At 43.8% G+C, this 16,168-nt stretch overlaps 1 protein-coding gene across 1 annotated transcript in view; it reads right to left on the bottom strand.

Annotated features, from left to right (window-relative positions):
• Positions 1-16,168, bottom strand: part of LOC100746572 (unconventional myosin-IXb) — a 95,514-nt gene that overhangs the window by 70,643 nt on the left and 8,703 nt on the right. Inside the window, exons 3-4 of the mRNA XM_024367255.2 lie at positions 15,401-15,638; positions 14,643-15,288 (exon numbers count right to left, since the gene is read on the bottom strand). The gene's annotated coding sequence lies outside the window, so the exon portion shown is untranslated. The remainder of the gene's footprint in view (positions 1-14,642; positions 15,289-15,400; positions 15,639-16,168) is intronic.

The following is a 16,168-nucleotide window of genomic DNA, read 5'->3' as shown; positions in this document are numbered from 1 at the left end:
ACGGCCATTCTCCGCAACAGGTGTCACCGTGGCCAGCAGACCGTTAAAAAATAGAAAACCGCTGACCAGACAGGAGACTTTCCATCGATGCCTGAAAAATCCCCGAAGCCCAATCGGCCAGAAAATATTTTAAGCCGCGGAATCGCGCGTCCCTCGATAGAACCGCAGTCGAGATCGATAGCACTGTCCACGGAAATGAATACCGGACGGATCGAGGTCGGATCCAGCGAAAAATCGCGCAACGAGCCACGTTCCCGCGATCATATTTTACGTAGAGAACGCAAACGCGCTCCGACTGACCAACATCTGGAGGATTTAAAAAACGCACGTAAATTTGCGACAAAACTACGCATGCTGGATCTAATTTTTGCGAAAGATCCAGACACGGACCTCGTACAGTTTCGTTATGCGAAAATTATTGGCCGCAACTTGGCATCAGTTTGTTTCTAGCTCTGCTACTATTATTATTCGGACTTTTAGCCGGATTTCATATATCAAACGTAAATTTGAGAAATGGACTCGGAGAAAAAATGAACATCAGCCGTAGAAGGAGAGATCATCAAGCTCCCTCTTCCATTTTTGGATCGGAGACTCGATGCGAACCCGTGTCGCGTGAGAGAAGAGGTCCAATCCGTCTCTTACGACCACGCATCCCGTCTTCACTCCGAGGAACCAAGTCGAAGAAAACGACGAACCATCGCCATCCAACATTGGACTCGATGCACGCAGACAGCAGAGTCTCCACGAGTCCACGAAGCGCGAATAATTATTATCGGACGGTCGGTAAATTTCGTAGGTCGGCTACCCGCCGCGAAAACCTGAACCAAAGCCAATATGGCTGCCCTGGCCTGGCGAATTTTTCGATATATCTCCCGTGTGGCATGCTTTGTGCCTCTCGCAACCGTGACCTCTCGACCTGCGTTCACTCGGTACACGATGTACCATATAATTAGAGGGTCAGACCAGTGGTGAGGTCCCTCCCTCCAAACTCGACGCTCCCACATCGACGCTGAAAACATCACCAGCTCGCGAAACAGCCTTGGCCTTCCACTGGAAACCGAGCAAGAGAGGGAAAAGAAGATGGAACGAGACAGGTAACGCACGAAAGATCGGCGGCCGGAGATCTTTTATCGTTAATTTATCCATCGAAGATTTCACTTAATTCTTTAATGAGCGAGTACCAGGACGCGCGCGCCAGAGTGTGCACGCACGCATCCCACGAGAAAAAGAAAATATCGGAGGAGGCATTATTGTTCCGGCGTACGGTCTTGTAGCAAGTATTATAACCGTGCGCTTTAATTCGTTGGAGGCTAATTTCACCTCAGCAACGCGATAATAAATTACGATCAAGTCCCGGAGAACTGGCGGATGGGTTCCAACGATAACCGAAGCGTTCGCGAATTTAACTCCGCGACTCTCCTGCGTCTGACGTTTATGACGAACGTTCTGTCAGTGGCTTCAACGTGGCAAAGTCAAGGGGGATGTTTATAAATAATTCAAGAGTTTAGACACGCGAGTAGAAGGGATTAATCAAAGCGACGATAAAGATTCTCACATTCGTCGTCTATGTTCGTTATCTGAACTAGGATCTACAAGCTGCTACATCCACCGAAAATCGAATGTTCTTTACGGAACTATGGAATTCCTTTGAAAAATCAATGAGACTTGTAAAAATCTCTTCTTTTCAAACGCTAATAGCCTCTGTCAAATAGTACAACCGAAGATCATGTCCAGCACGGTGACGATAAGTATCAATTTCTGTGAACTGATCGAATCCCAAATTTAATCGAAGCCACGTTCGTTCTCTCAGACTTTCTAGTTTCTTATCATCGAAGCGATCTCGGCGAGCGCTCACCTATGATTCAACACCACATTTTTCAAACTTGTGACCGCTGACCTGTGACCAGTGACAACCGTAAAAAGTCGAGACACGTATACAGAGGGACACACGCGACGACGTCGTGTGGCGCGATTCTAGACTAATTAAATCTCGATGTTTCACGGTGTCAGCCAGTCGCACTGGACGATCACGATCTGTCGACCGATAAGCCACGAGCAGAAGGGATTAAGGAAACGCGCTTGACTCGGTGTCCCCTTCGAGGAAACAGCTTCGATAACTAGAAGGCCCGCTTTCCTGCCCGCCAACTGACATACTGATCCTGTCCACCGTACTTGCTCGACGTTAAATTAAAGAACGATGGATTCAAAGCGTATCGAATCTCAATAAACGAAAATAAACCAGTAAATATAATTTCTAATTTTTCGTATTGAAAATAAACACAAAATTTAAAAGTACAAAAGAAAAGTACAAAAATACAGAGAATCTATGTATCGCGCGTAGATTTATACGCGCGTATTTAGCGAATAAAAATCTATATTACATTACATTACATTTCTATATTACAATGCCGCGATTCAAGCCCTAGAAATCGTGAACTATTCAAGTACCAGACGAAAACTAAATTCCAAAGCTTTCTATTTATTCCGCGTGAATAGGAAATTCAGTTTAGTTTCTATCATTCCATTAGTATTCAATTTAGCTTCCACGTTCCTACACTGCGATCGCTGAAATCAAACCCGAAAATCTCGAAGCCTTAGAAATCGCGAACTATTCAAAAATCTACGAAAACTGAATTCCAAAGGCCCGGTGCCCGCAAAACCGTAGTTTATCCTAGATATTGAAATCGAGAATCATTCACTTGGAGAATCGAGGACGATCAACGATCGAGGGAACAAGCAGCCTGTGCTACCGCCTTTGCAAACGCGCAGCCTTAAAACGACGATGCCACGATAACGATACGTATGGGCTCCGGCTAGCTTAAACGTCTACCTATCCCGCTCCCAGGCCGAGAGGATACGTGTACGAGCGCATCCTGGTACACGGAACGATGGCTAGCAGCCGCTAGCACCGACTCGGAGAAAAAGGATAGAAGGAAATGAAGGAGAAAGAGAAGACGCGGCCACGGTGCCTATTTACCAGCCCCATATTTACACGCGTACACCAACAGAGAAGCCCGTACGTACTCACGGCCCTCTCTTTACCGGCTAATCTCTCATCTTAGATCGCGTCCGACCGGCGCACGAACCTTAGACTCTCGCTCGCAATTATCGCAACGCCGATATTCGGCTTCAAAGGATATCGGGGAAAGGACGAGCACGGAGAATGTCGAAGATCCTCTTTCTATGGAATGAGAAACGTCCTAAGCGTCCAACTACACGCTGCACTGAAAGAGATTCAAACCGATCGTACCCACGACGTACGTAGCAATTGAACATCCGAGACGAAAGGCTGAATCGGTGATTGGGAATTCCGAATGAGAATACAACGTGTTATTCCGTTTTAGGTCGTTAGAAGTCCCGAAAGGATTATAGGCTTTAATCACCGAGCGATCGTTAAGTTTGGTCGATTAAGGCATCTCTTGGCTGTCACCCATCGAAGATAGGAGACGTCTCGTTTTTCGACCGGACACCGATGCTCGACATCTTAATGGAGTTTCACAAGTTTTTCTTGTACGAAAGACGCACGCTGCACGGAAGTGAAAGAGAGGCAGAAGAGGCGATACTTCTCGGCGGCTGTGTAGTAAAAAATAACGAGGACGGGGAAGCCGGAGCCCGGAGAAAAGGGCAGAGAGAATTATCGGTGTAATTTGTACCGCTTCCTCCGCGAGAGGCCGAACCGTAAAGTAACTTCGACCGTTTGGAACGTGACGTATCGCGGCGGGAAGTTTCAAGGAGCGCGGGAACCGTTGATAAACTTGTGTTTGGATGATCGTCGAACAAATGGGAAACGGGTGGCATTGGAGAACGGTAGAGATCCCGGGCTGGCAAGAGGCGCCGCTTAAAGTCAAGAACGTGCAACCGACTATCCAGCAACCGACGTCGCTTATTTATCTCTACGGTGGATCTGTGACGAGGGTTGCTTCGAAACAGCTCTTTTCCCCAAAATTAATCGAACTACCGTGTTTCTCTTCTATTTCAACTTCTATAAAGAAATAGTTAAAACGTTCTTCGTTCGACCCATGTGAAAGTCAATCCCCAGAAACCGACATTTCGAAATCCTAATGATTCTTGATTGTCGATTACTCTCTTCTCTTTCTTGATTGACAACGATGACACGAATTCCGTCATACGACGTTCCTGCTGCATCATTCGTTTCGAAAGAGCGATGTACCTTAACCAACGTATCAAGAACAGACTCGCCTAAAAGAGTCGAGAAATTATCGCATGTATATCCATCCAATTACGTCTAATTGCCCTAGAACAACGTCTAACCATGTTCACCAATAGCAGGGTTAACGAGTCGCGCGTAAATTTCAATTCTGACCCCGTCTTCAGCCACATTTTACCATCCTCGATTCCCCTCGGAAGTACAGTAAGCCATGGCTTTAAAACCGACAACCCCCACGGTGGGTCGTGTGATGCATACACACACGCGTGCGTGCACAGTGCACGTGCACCATCGTCGTCGCGCTCGTAACCCCCCTTCCTTCACCAACCCCTCCCCGTGTTACGTACTCGCTAATCTACCATCTTAGATCCTTAACTGCATTTGCATTCGAAACACGACGATGTAACGCCGACAATTACGAGACACCAGAATTACCGCGCCGCAATTGTAGTAATTATCACTGCCGTGTGCCCCACAGCGTCGTGAGATCGAGGGGGTGGGCCGGCAATGATTTGTCCGTTTTCGGCAACCGGACATTTGCATGCCGACCCGTTTCCTTCGCCGTTCGTTGGCCCCGTAAGCTCTTCACTCCCACGCTGATAAAACCTCGCGGAATGTGATACCGATTCATTTCCAAGAGATTAAACAAAATGTGCAGCACGCAAGGAAAAGACGACAAGTCTACTTATACTTAATTTTTTTATTGAAGCTCGATCTCGTTCGAACACGAAAGTATAAAAAACTTTACTTATCACTTTTTCTCTCTGTAGACTTTCATTGGATTATAACCGCCTCTTATACGAAGGCCATAGTTAGAATTAGATTACAGGTGTTTACCATTTTTACCTGCATACGTGGCAATTGTAAATATGCAAAAATGTACAAAGTCTCAAAATCGAAATACATTTTGCGCTTTATTCGGAGGACAAGATATAGTTGAATTAAAGTTCCACCGCTTTATCAATGTCGGGAAAATGCGAATTTAGGGCGAACCGACGTGAGAAGGGGAGCACCGAATTCCGGCAGTCGCGAATCGAACGAGCCAGACGTCGATATGCGTAGGCCGCGAATGTAAATTAACATATTTCGCGTGTTTCACATTTCGAGCCATTCGCACTACATTTTTTATTTGTCTTTCTTCCCGATTATCGCGTTAATGTTATTTCGAAACTATTCATGGTAATTCGTCAAAGATGTTTTATATCATTCTTTGTTTCTTTAGTTTTTATTATTATTCTTTATTTTATTTATTACAGTATTTATTATTATTTATCCGTATTAGAATACAACATATTAGATATAGAATTTATTTATTATAGTATTCATTATTATTTATCCGTATCAGAACATCCGTATTTTTAATTAGGAGATTTAAGAAGAACGATGGATAAGGACACCCTGTATGGTGTTGCAATGCGAACGCCCGTGCCGGTCTATGGGGCACGAAAGGACAAGGTTAACATAGAAAGGGGTGGTCATGCCTATTGTATTGTAATACTGTTTAAACTCGGCCAGGTAATAGGGCGTGCTTACAAGTATTTAGAATGTAACGGGTGTCCTGATCGCAGTTGACCAGCCGCCAGAGTTCCACGCAGTCTCCTACAAGCGTAATCTGCCGTGAATCTCCCGTCGTTTCTCCTGCAAGAGAGCATGCCTATACCGAATAAAGAAGCGGCCGGTAACAAAGTAGAGAAGCAACGGGGACTGGATAGTAGCCGCGTGATCGCATCCTATTATACATATTGTTGTACGATCGCAACTATACCGGGTGAGATCGTTAGAACTTGTTAACTCAATAGAGAATTTACGTGAGGTGAGCGGAGAATGGAAAGATTTTGATCGTACGTTAAATTCAACACAGAGATAATCTAGTAAGCGTAGAATGCTTTGTTCTAGCACTTTGCTAAACGAAGAACGTTTTAAGATCAAGACAGAAACATCGTTGAAATGAAATTCAGCAAATCGTGATAACTTCAGCTTATTTACCTCTACCTTTCGCTTTGATTGCTTTAATACAAGTTCCATACGATGACTAGGGAATCATCGCCAGCTCTAGTGTTGAAAGATCGAATGAGAACGATCAAAATCCACTTGAAATTCTTACGATCGAAAGTCAATTTAAATAGCAATCTCGAGCATTGAAATTACGTTGGAAGATAACGAGCCATCCGATAACATTCATTCCAGCTACGCAACACCATAAATCCTGGCCGTGTCTCCAAATTACCGGAACGTCTAAAACGCGCGTTTACTTTCTCAGATTGCTCAATTTCGCGGAAACCTTTCATTAGCGGCGCGAGCGCGCCGGCCATCCTTCAAGCTGCTTCGCTTAATGCCCGTCAAGATATGACAGTTCCACGTCAAAATTAATCCCGTGACCCCGATTACATATTCCCCGGGCGAGGCTATCAGAGTCCGCCTGCGAGTCGCGTATTCCTTCCCGACAAGGAAGTAATTTCTTTTGTTCATGTACCGGGTGCCCCACGGATGAGGAACGGCCCCACAGATCTTTCGTAACGAACCGAAAGGCCTTTATGGTTTTTCACGCGGCGAATTCCCTGCCCCGGTCGTAAAGATAAAGCGTTAAGTGCGGTTATTAAGATGTGCCATAGTTCCATTATGAATTCCCCGCGTACCGCCACGCTCGTGTCCTCTTCACGGTCCCGTTCTTGTCCTCCTCCTACACTCCCGGCTTAAACTTTTCCCCGGTTACAACGACTGACTCGGGAAAAAAAAAGGATCCTCCTTACAAATTACCGCGCCATCGCGAAACGAAACGGTTCTCGCGTTCAACGAACGAGGATTCGAATCAATATCGTGGTAGAGGCAAAGACAAGATAACTCGAGGGTACGATAGCGGTGATTAACAGGGAACATCATGAATTTCAAATCACGATGATTCATGACGGAGGAACCGACACCGTTACTCTGCGCCATGATCCCCCGACGATTTGCGAACAGGAAGAACTATAACCAAGGATCACGATGGAACTTCATATTCTACTGCAGTTCCTTGATTATCCAATTAGTGTTACGTATGAAATATTTCGTTTTTGCGACTATAAGGATATGTGTAATAAATGGTAAATTGTTCTTGACTGTCCAAATGATCATGAAATACATAGACGATTACATAGCGTTCGTGTCACGGAATTCTTCCCATCCCCTACTTCTGCAGTTAGACAATTCATACGATTTGAATGCCATCGAGAAGGTTTTAAGTCTGCTAAAAGTGTAATACTTCTCTGTATTTATCTCTTGATCACCGCGTTATTTGTTTCCAAGAAATATATATTCAAGATATTCGAGGACATGAAAGAAAACGGGAGAGAGAAATATATGTTATTAACCCTCTATAATAATCGAATTTTATCTCTTAAGAGAGAAGAACGTCTAATTACCTATAATTTTTTATTCGGATTTAAAAGTTAAAAACTAATCATTTCTATAAGCAATACTAATCGCAAATACAATGGTACAGTGATACGCTAACGAAATGGAAATTTAGTAATTAATAAAGTTTCCTCGATGGATACTCTGATCGGTGTCTTTCAATTTCGTCGAAAAAGCAAAAAATGTTAAAGGACAACTGGTCTTGATTCAACAGCAGAGGCTTGTAAATCTGTTCGGTTTTTTTTTTCGCGAAGGAAAAATCGTGTGAATTTAATGACATGAACTTGAATTCCGTTATTTCTACGCGGTTATAAGGCCGATCGTTTCCACAGCACGTCGCAGTCCAAGAGAACAATTAAAATTCTCCGACAGCGACGGCGCAAGATCGAAGCAAGGAACGATAACAAGTTTGAACGCGTCGCGCGTGAAAACCATACGATTCGTGCAATCCCACGAGAGCCGGGTAATGTTCGCAAAAAGCTAACCTCGCTTCCTCGAGAAAATATCTTAAGTTTCGCCTCGACGCGGCGCGGCGTCTGGTTTGATCCTCTTAAAGGCTGGTTTCTCGCCCTGCCCTTGCTTCCATCGTTTCAACACGCTTCAAATCACCATTAACTATCATCAAACATTCTTATTAAACATCTGATGGATCAACAAATTCCAGGAAAAAAACAACGTTCGAATTTAAACCTCCGTATTTTTCTAATTCCCAATCCCCAATGACCGTTCAAAATCTGCCGATATTTCCAATTCAAAGGCGCGCAAAAATGCATAGAATTCGCGTAACTACAAAAAGCTAAAAAATATATCCAAAGTATAGTACCTCTTGTAATATCTAGTAGATGAAACAATTTTCCATCTAGGCTCCATTTTTTTAAATTACATCCACGAGAATATGAATTTGCATAAATATCTGGAAAAAAATAGCGCGGAAACTCGCGAACGGGACACGGGTCGTAGCGATCGATCCGCGGAGAATGTAACGACAACGATCGATACAGAAATAAAGACTGGTCTGGATGAACTGGAAAGAATCGTAAATCGAGCGAGTGAATGGGATTCCATCGGTTTTCCTCGAACGAGCATTGCGCGCTGGTTAATTGTGACGGATTAGAAATTCAAATGACGATACCGTGCGGCCGTAAAACCGGCGTAAATGAGTTGGAAGAGCAGCGAAAAGTGTCGGTAAGTACAGGGACAGATGTAATTCAGTGGGTCCGGCGTCGAAGGACACCGCGCACACGCTCCTAGGATACCGATATCCTTCGCGCACTTGGTGGCGCGGCTGAATATAAGTCATGAATTAAAGATCAGTCGGAAGGGGATTCTAATTAGCTGGTACACGTGGAACCGGGATTCCTGGCGCACCGTGAAAACGTATCGGTTTAATTGGAAAGAAGTTAAGCGTCTTTCAGCACCGCTGATCCGTCCGAGGCTCGAGCTATTTCGAGACAACGATACTTTACTGAGACCAGAAGAGACTTCGTCTAATTACCAACCAGCTCTTCCGAAAGACGGAACAAAAAAAACTGTTGAAAAATGTTCCTCCCACGATCGAATTTAATATCGCCCGAAGAGGAATATCGGCGGTCCGATAACTTCTACGATGAATTCTTGTCTCTGTAAAAGGTGCACTATCGGCCGAAACTATTCAAACGCCGGTGCCTTTCGATAAGAATTTAACTTAATTAAAGAAATTATGCATGAATCGAACTGCACTGATTTCGTTCCTTAGATATATTTATCATAGCTATGTATAATGGAATGCAATTCGAATAATTTTTTTAAATCTCTCCCTAAAATTTGAAATCCAAATTCATGAAAAAACTGACGTTAATGCAAGCAGTGATATAATGGTACAAGGCAATGGTATAATGTATAGGGAATAATAAGACATATTACTGTCAAAATATTTGACTCATTTCTAATTCAATAGATAATCTCAATTTGCAGTTCGTTCACTCTATAAATTTTCAATTAATTTGACAGTTACGAGTTAGTAACATACTGCTACTACAGGTCGAACGAAGCATCCGGATTCTTATGAACGGTAGGCGTATAGAGACATGTGGCGCGTTTCAGCGGACTCGTTTTTGCAGAACAAGAATCGTTCGACTCAATTTGGCGAGGAAACGATCCACAGTTGCCCCACGAATGACCAATCCTATTGATTCACCGTTATTTACTCCAATTCTTGCTCGCGTTAAACGTACAGGGCACCACTTTATATTAAGTAGAATTCATTGTTTGCCTTTCGAAGAAACAAACGTAATCGGTCGTTATTCCGTAGAGCCATTTATCGTTATTATCTGTAAGAAGAACATGTTCATCCTTTAACAGCATGGAAATGAAACGTGAAAGCACAAAGGTGTCGGAGGTTTCGTTAACGACCGCGATTCCCAATGCAAATCGTCCCAGAGGAACGCGACTAGCCAGGATTCGCGCGGACGTTTATTACGAGCAAAGGTGACACTAGAATGGACCACGGTGGACGTAGCTTTTTGCCACATCGTCGCCGTCTCCACGCGGTCTGTTTCCTTGAAAGGATTAGGAACGTGTCGACGATCCCGGTTTTTGCCACAACCGCTCGCGTAGTGTGGAAATATCGCGCTGGAAAGAGGAACCATTTCGCGGTTATTCTCGACTATGAACTCGCCTGAGCCTGACGTAAAAGCTCGGCCGGCGGTGTACAGTTCCCCAGACGCGATAAAATTCATCAAAGTGGCCGAACCCGTTCTCTAACGAACACGTGGACGTTCAATATTTCCCTCGACATTGTTGCACGCGGTACGAATACGGTTGCTTTAAAGAAACGGGAGATTCCTCGAGACGTTTCTATTACAACATCTACCTTGTTACGTTCTTCCGCGTCGTGACCGTGTGTAATAAAACTATCCCGCACAATAAAACGGTACAGAAACAAAATTACAAGAGCAGGCCAGGCCATTGAGGAAGACAGGACAATGTATTTCCTCTCAAAGCACAACATAAAATGCCTATGAATTCGCGAAAAAACTTACCCGCTATCGACTCTCGTAACTTGTAACTTATTCTCTTTCCGCGATTGATCGTAAACTACATAAATATCGTTAAAACACAGTAGACTCGATCGATACTAGAGTGAATTCCATAGGAAAAACAAGGGTGAAAGAAAAGGGGTAGGAAACTTAGGCAAGACACGTAACGAAGAGGAGAAGTGCGGCTGTTGCGCAAGTTTTTGTATCCGTTCCCTTCGAGTATCGGCTTGTTTTTGCGGCAATCGACGAATTACACGATTCTATTAAAGATAGTAACAGTCACGGATACGATTCTCGTCTATCCACCTCTTTCTGTCTCTTTCCATGTTGCGTTCGCATCGATTCGTTTCCCCCGCGACTAACGCTGTTCGTGACCGTTCACCGCCAACCCATACGGGTTTCACGGTCATGAGGTCTTATCTTTCTTAAACGCTCCTTTCTCCTCCGCCTGCGCCGATGGAACCCCGTCACGCCGGCGGGTATCTAGTTTCGTACTACTTCGACGCGTTTAGCCTTGATGGTGAAGCCGAGTAACCGAGATGATACGTAAAAGATAGAGGTGAATTGCAGACACGTCCAGGTGATTCCGGATGAATCGTTGCCCCATTGATGGATGCGGCTCGTTAATCAATAACGCATAGAACGCGTGAACAAGCAGAAAATTCTACCAGGAGGCGTACGAGGGAAGAACGCGTTAACGAGGATTACATTCGGATCGTGATCGCTGATATCGATTCGCTTTACAGTTTTTACCAAGACTTTACTCACTTGTTCTTGGAAGTTTTAGAAGCAAATTCATTCTGCGTAAATCCTTTCTTTGGACTGCTAAGACCCAGATAGTGAAGGAAACTAGTAAATGCTACTCGATTTTTATGGAAAGCTTTCCTTGTCTATCATCGAATTAATCGCAGATGGAAGGGAAGATTTCTGATTAAACTCACAGCTCGAACCGCTTAAGGAATCCCACGATACCGAAACGTTCTTAGAACTTGAATGCTGTTGAATTACTCGGCCGAGGATAGGATTGTTGCTACTACTTACTCGACAAGCAGTATCCTGCAAGTCACGTTGCTCTTTCATCAACAGAATGGGGAAATACATAGAGAAATCCTTGAGACGAAGTAGTAAAACGACGAGGCCGCGTCAATCAAGAGGAGGTACTCGAAGCACGCGCCTTTTAAATCTTCGTTTCGCCTGCGACCAATTAAAAACTGTGATTCTAACTTGCGACCAGAGTGGATATAGAGATCTGTCTAGAGAGAACTGTCGAGTAGTGGGAAATTGGTAAAAATAATATTCATAATATATTAAGAATGCTTTAACTTATTAATCGGGTCGTTCCTTAACCAGAGACTTTCTAATTATACAGTAACGACCGAATAAGCAAAGATCGTATAATTATGAAGTGAAAAATCAATAAAGAAGAATTATTTCTAAGAGAGGTGATTCGACAATTTATGATTACATTTCCAAATAACTGGATCCTTCGCTCAAAGCTAAGAATCAAAGAGAACGAGTTGATTCATCTTTCTCGATGAACAACTTAAACGATCAAAGATTCTTGGCGAATTTCGTAAGAAATCATAGAGCGTTGAAGACAGCCAATAATAACCTCGACGAAACAAGAATCTTCCCCGCGAGGTGCTGGTTCGACTTCCACTTACATTTCTCGTAACCCAATACCGTCGCGTTCGATCTTATCCCCCATGTCCTTTAATTTCCTACGCAGCGTCATTACGTCGTCGATCGCGACGGAATTCCAGTCGATCGACAGAAATAAAACGAGGAAAAGAAAAGAGGACGAGGCAAAAGTAAAAGAAGAAGGGCAGGGGGGAGGTGAGAGATATCGAGAATGGAAAAACGCAGCGACACGGAAGGGATTCAAATGAACTGGAAATCGAGAAGGCGCGATCTCGAATATTCTCGACGTTTCTCGAGAAACTGTCGATCCTCTCCGGCTGTCCCCGTTACTCGTCTAAGTTGCACGCGAACCAAGAAAATCTGGCGATAATTAATCGACCCTACTCCACGATACTCGAACCTCCCCGGAGGAGACGGTGCTCGACGTCGGCTAATTGATCGCGATCCGCTGTTCTTTGATTGATCGCTTAATCGACCGGAGTGAAAAAAAGGAGAGAGAAATAGGAGACCAACGAAGTGGAAAAAATTGGAACACGCTAAAATCTCGATCGCAAAAGTCCTCGACGAGACAAGGTGTATGCGACTATACATATACGTATGTGCCCTACGTTCATCTCGAACGCGAATCTTTGTTTAGGAGTTCGATGAACGAGACTGCAGCTCCGAGAGGACTGCTGGTGCATTGGAGTAAACGGGAATAATTATTCCAGCTTTTCGACGTCCCGGGTCATGTCGACAACGATTATTGACAAGCGTAATTTCCGTTATCGTTCGTCTATTAATTAGACCGCACCAGCGTGGTTTTCCCGTTTGTCGTTATTTGTCGGCAAATATGTTGAAACGTGTCAACAAACGGTAATAACGTTCGGGATTGTTTCACAAATTCGAAATTAATGATAATTTCTTGAATGAAAGAATACATATATATTATAGCTACGCTGGAAATAATTCGATTTATCGGAATTGATACAGAAATTTTCCAAGCACCGGGCTAAAAGCACCGTTATAGTTAGGAGTAGATTGAAAATGCCACCTGTCGAGTAGGGAGAGAGGGTGAAGATTAATTCGTTTAGGAAGTCAGGTGAACCGGAATCAAGGGTTCGCCTGACTTCCTAAGGGAGAGGAGAAATTTCGATGAAGGTTCGATCGATGCGTTAAACCCGAGAACAAGAAGCTACCGGCGGCATAGCAATGCGATTTCATGTTTCGAGTTATTACATTCGAACGACGTGAGACGATCGTTTCTGTACTGGCAAATTGTGCATGTACTAAAATCCAATTGCGCCGATGCACGACCGTAAAATATACATGGAATGGCTTCAAACGTTTCCTGTAACCCGTCCACGATCCCTAATTTTCCACAAATATAATCTGTCTTTCTGTTAGAAAACCGAATATCCAGCCAGACTCTACGATACCTCTTTCCTATCCTAAAATTGTTTAAAAGCTTGTATTTGGAGATGTATGATATGCTTTAGAATATAAAAATATATAAATCTTTTGGTTGGCGGTATTAAAAATCTAAGCAGAATGAACTCGCAAAGAGAATCAAAATTATTAACAAAATATTAAAGAAACCACCTTTTCTCAAAATGTTGATTGGCAGACTTGTGCTATTTTAGAATTCATGTCTCTTTAGAATTGCCCTCTTCAATAAGTAAAAGCACGTTTTAAGGAGGATCACACTCGAAAGAGCGATCTTAAGATACATACTCGAGTCAAGATATGTTTGTACTGAAGATATTGGTACTAAAAGATACTCCTACACGCATGGTTCGATCAAGACTAACGCAAGAGGAACGACAGAAAAGGGGACGAATCCGTGAAGTAGACTGATCCTCGCCGAGCAGTCTCGAGGCTTAGTGTCAACAATGATATGACGTGATATGCAAATGGAAGATCATTCGAAAGAGAACGATACGTGGCCACCTAATGAATATTTACTCGCGCTTGAAGACACCGAAGTACGGCTACGGATATCGGGGCAATCCGTACGACGATTAAACGTATAATTTTCGAATTAAAGTACCGATCAAATCGTTAAACAGTTGTCCCATGCAAATGGAAGGTGTACGCCAAGTAATGGTCGCTCTTTGATCGAACTACCTTTTACTCTTACCTTTACTTTTACTCTTTTGGTTCTACTTTTCTACATTCACTAATAACCTCGTTTTCATCGAATTTTACAGTAAAAGTTTATTATATGACAAATAAAATTGCTTTGAATGTTTTAAGGAAATCTTTAGCATAAAAGTAGAAGAAGAAATTACGTCGAGCAACGATGATTCTCTCATATTCTTCTCAAACATAAGAGATTTTCTATTTTCTTTCTTCTAGAAGATAATGCAAGGTACGCAGTACTCCAATATTTTAATAATGAATCTTTTCGTAATTTTTTAGATAGAAAAGATATTTAAACTCACCTCGGTTGTAACATCCGACAATTAATCCAACAAGTCGTCCAACTCGATTTCCATCAAACACTGACACAATCACGTCCCAAAGATCACCTCAATTGCCAGCATTGAAATCACCGACATCGTCGAACCCCCAGCTTCGAATGCCTGGGTACGTAAACCGAATACTTGGAGTATACGAACTAGGCTCGCGTTAGCGACCGTTTAACACGGACAATTATGTTAACCAAGGAAGCGAGGTTAATCGTCGTTTCCCATTGTTTGCTAAAACAAAGCGTGGAAGATCGCGCGCGAGCCTCCTTTCTCGCGACGTTCCCTCTACCCTTTTTCGCTGGTTCCGGACCGTTAATCCATCACGGTTCACGGCGTCGACGAGAGAGAAAAGCATCCGTGACAAATCGAAGATGGTGCCAGCCGCGAAAGAAGTTGCATTAATTTAACACATGTTCCTCTAGGTCCGATTGCACGGTGACAAATACGGCACGACTTGACTGTGAAAAAGCCACGAACAGGAAGCAACCTCCCACGACGTAACCACGTGCTAATCCTCCAGTGAAAACCGGTGCTTCCAACTAATCTTCAAGATCTTGCAAACGGTATGACAGAAAGACTGATTAAAATCTCCAACAAGTATCTTCCGTCTTCGAACGATCTGTAGTTTAATTAATTTAACAAATTAAAGACGTTGTAAGATTTCCAATGTAGGAGAATACTCGTCTTTTACGGAAAGAAGAGTATGTGAAAGACTCGTTAATTAATTGTACCACGTGCTTCTTCGAGTTTCTGGTCCCCCGACGCTCTCGCCGTCAGGTGCACGTCGCGGTGTCAAGGTAACCACGTGCAAACGAGACGGCAGGAACGCTGTCGCCTCGAATTACACCGACTTCACTCCACTTTCCTGACTCCCATTCCACCAGCTCCTCGATGTTTTAATTCAGTACCACTGACCACCTTTTCAAATAACACTGTTTGGCAGTCTCACCACGTCGAAGATATCGATCTCTGAAACACAAACCTTTCGCGTTAATCGAAAACGAAAGATTCACGGATTCATCCTCGAACCTCTAATCGGCAGACGTAAACGATTATCGACGACACGGTCAAACGAACTCGGCACGTTTCTTTTATCCTTGTACGAAGTTTCACTCGTGATCGAACACAGACTAATTTTTTGATCAGATCCACTGGAACTTGCCGATTTCGTTTAGGAACGCACGAATCGAACGAATGCCACCTAAGTTCCGGAAGAGATGCGTGCACGTACCGGCGCGTTACTTCATCGAGTTGGAAGAATAGCAAAAGAGGTGGAGTGGACGTGGTGTTCACCAGCGAGTGGTGGTGAAGCGATGCTGGCCGCGACGATGCCGCTGGGTGGTGGTGGTGGTGGTGGTGGTGGTGGATAAGAAGAAGAAGAAGGAAACACAAGAGGAGGTGTGCTTGGCGCGATCTAGCCGAGAGTGGTACCAGCGGCCACTGAAGAAGAAGTGGCGTGTGCGGATCGCACGGCCGGGTGAAACGAAGACAGCGGCCTC

The sequence above is a fragment of the Bombus impatiens genome, unplaced genomic scaffold (genome assembly GCF_000188095.3).
Source record: "Bombus impatiens unplaced genomic scaffold, BIMP_2.2 scf_0317, whole genome shotgun sequence".
Classification (NCBI taxonomy): domain Eukaryota; kingdom Metazoa; phylum Arthropoda; class Insecta; order Hymenoptera; family Apidae; genus Bombus; species Bombus impatiens.
This window is presented reverse-complemented; position numbering and strand designations above follow the sequence as displayed.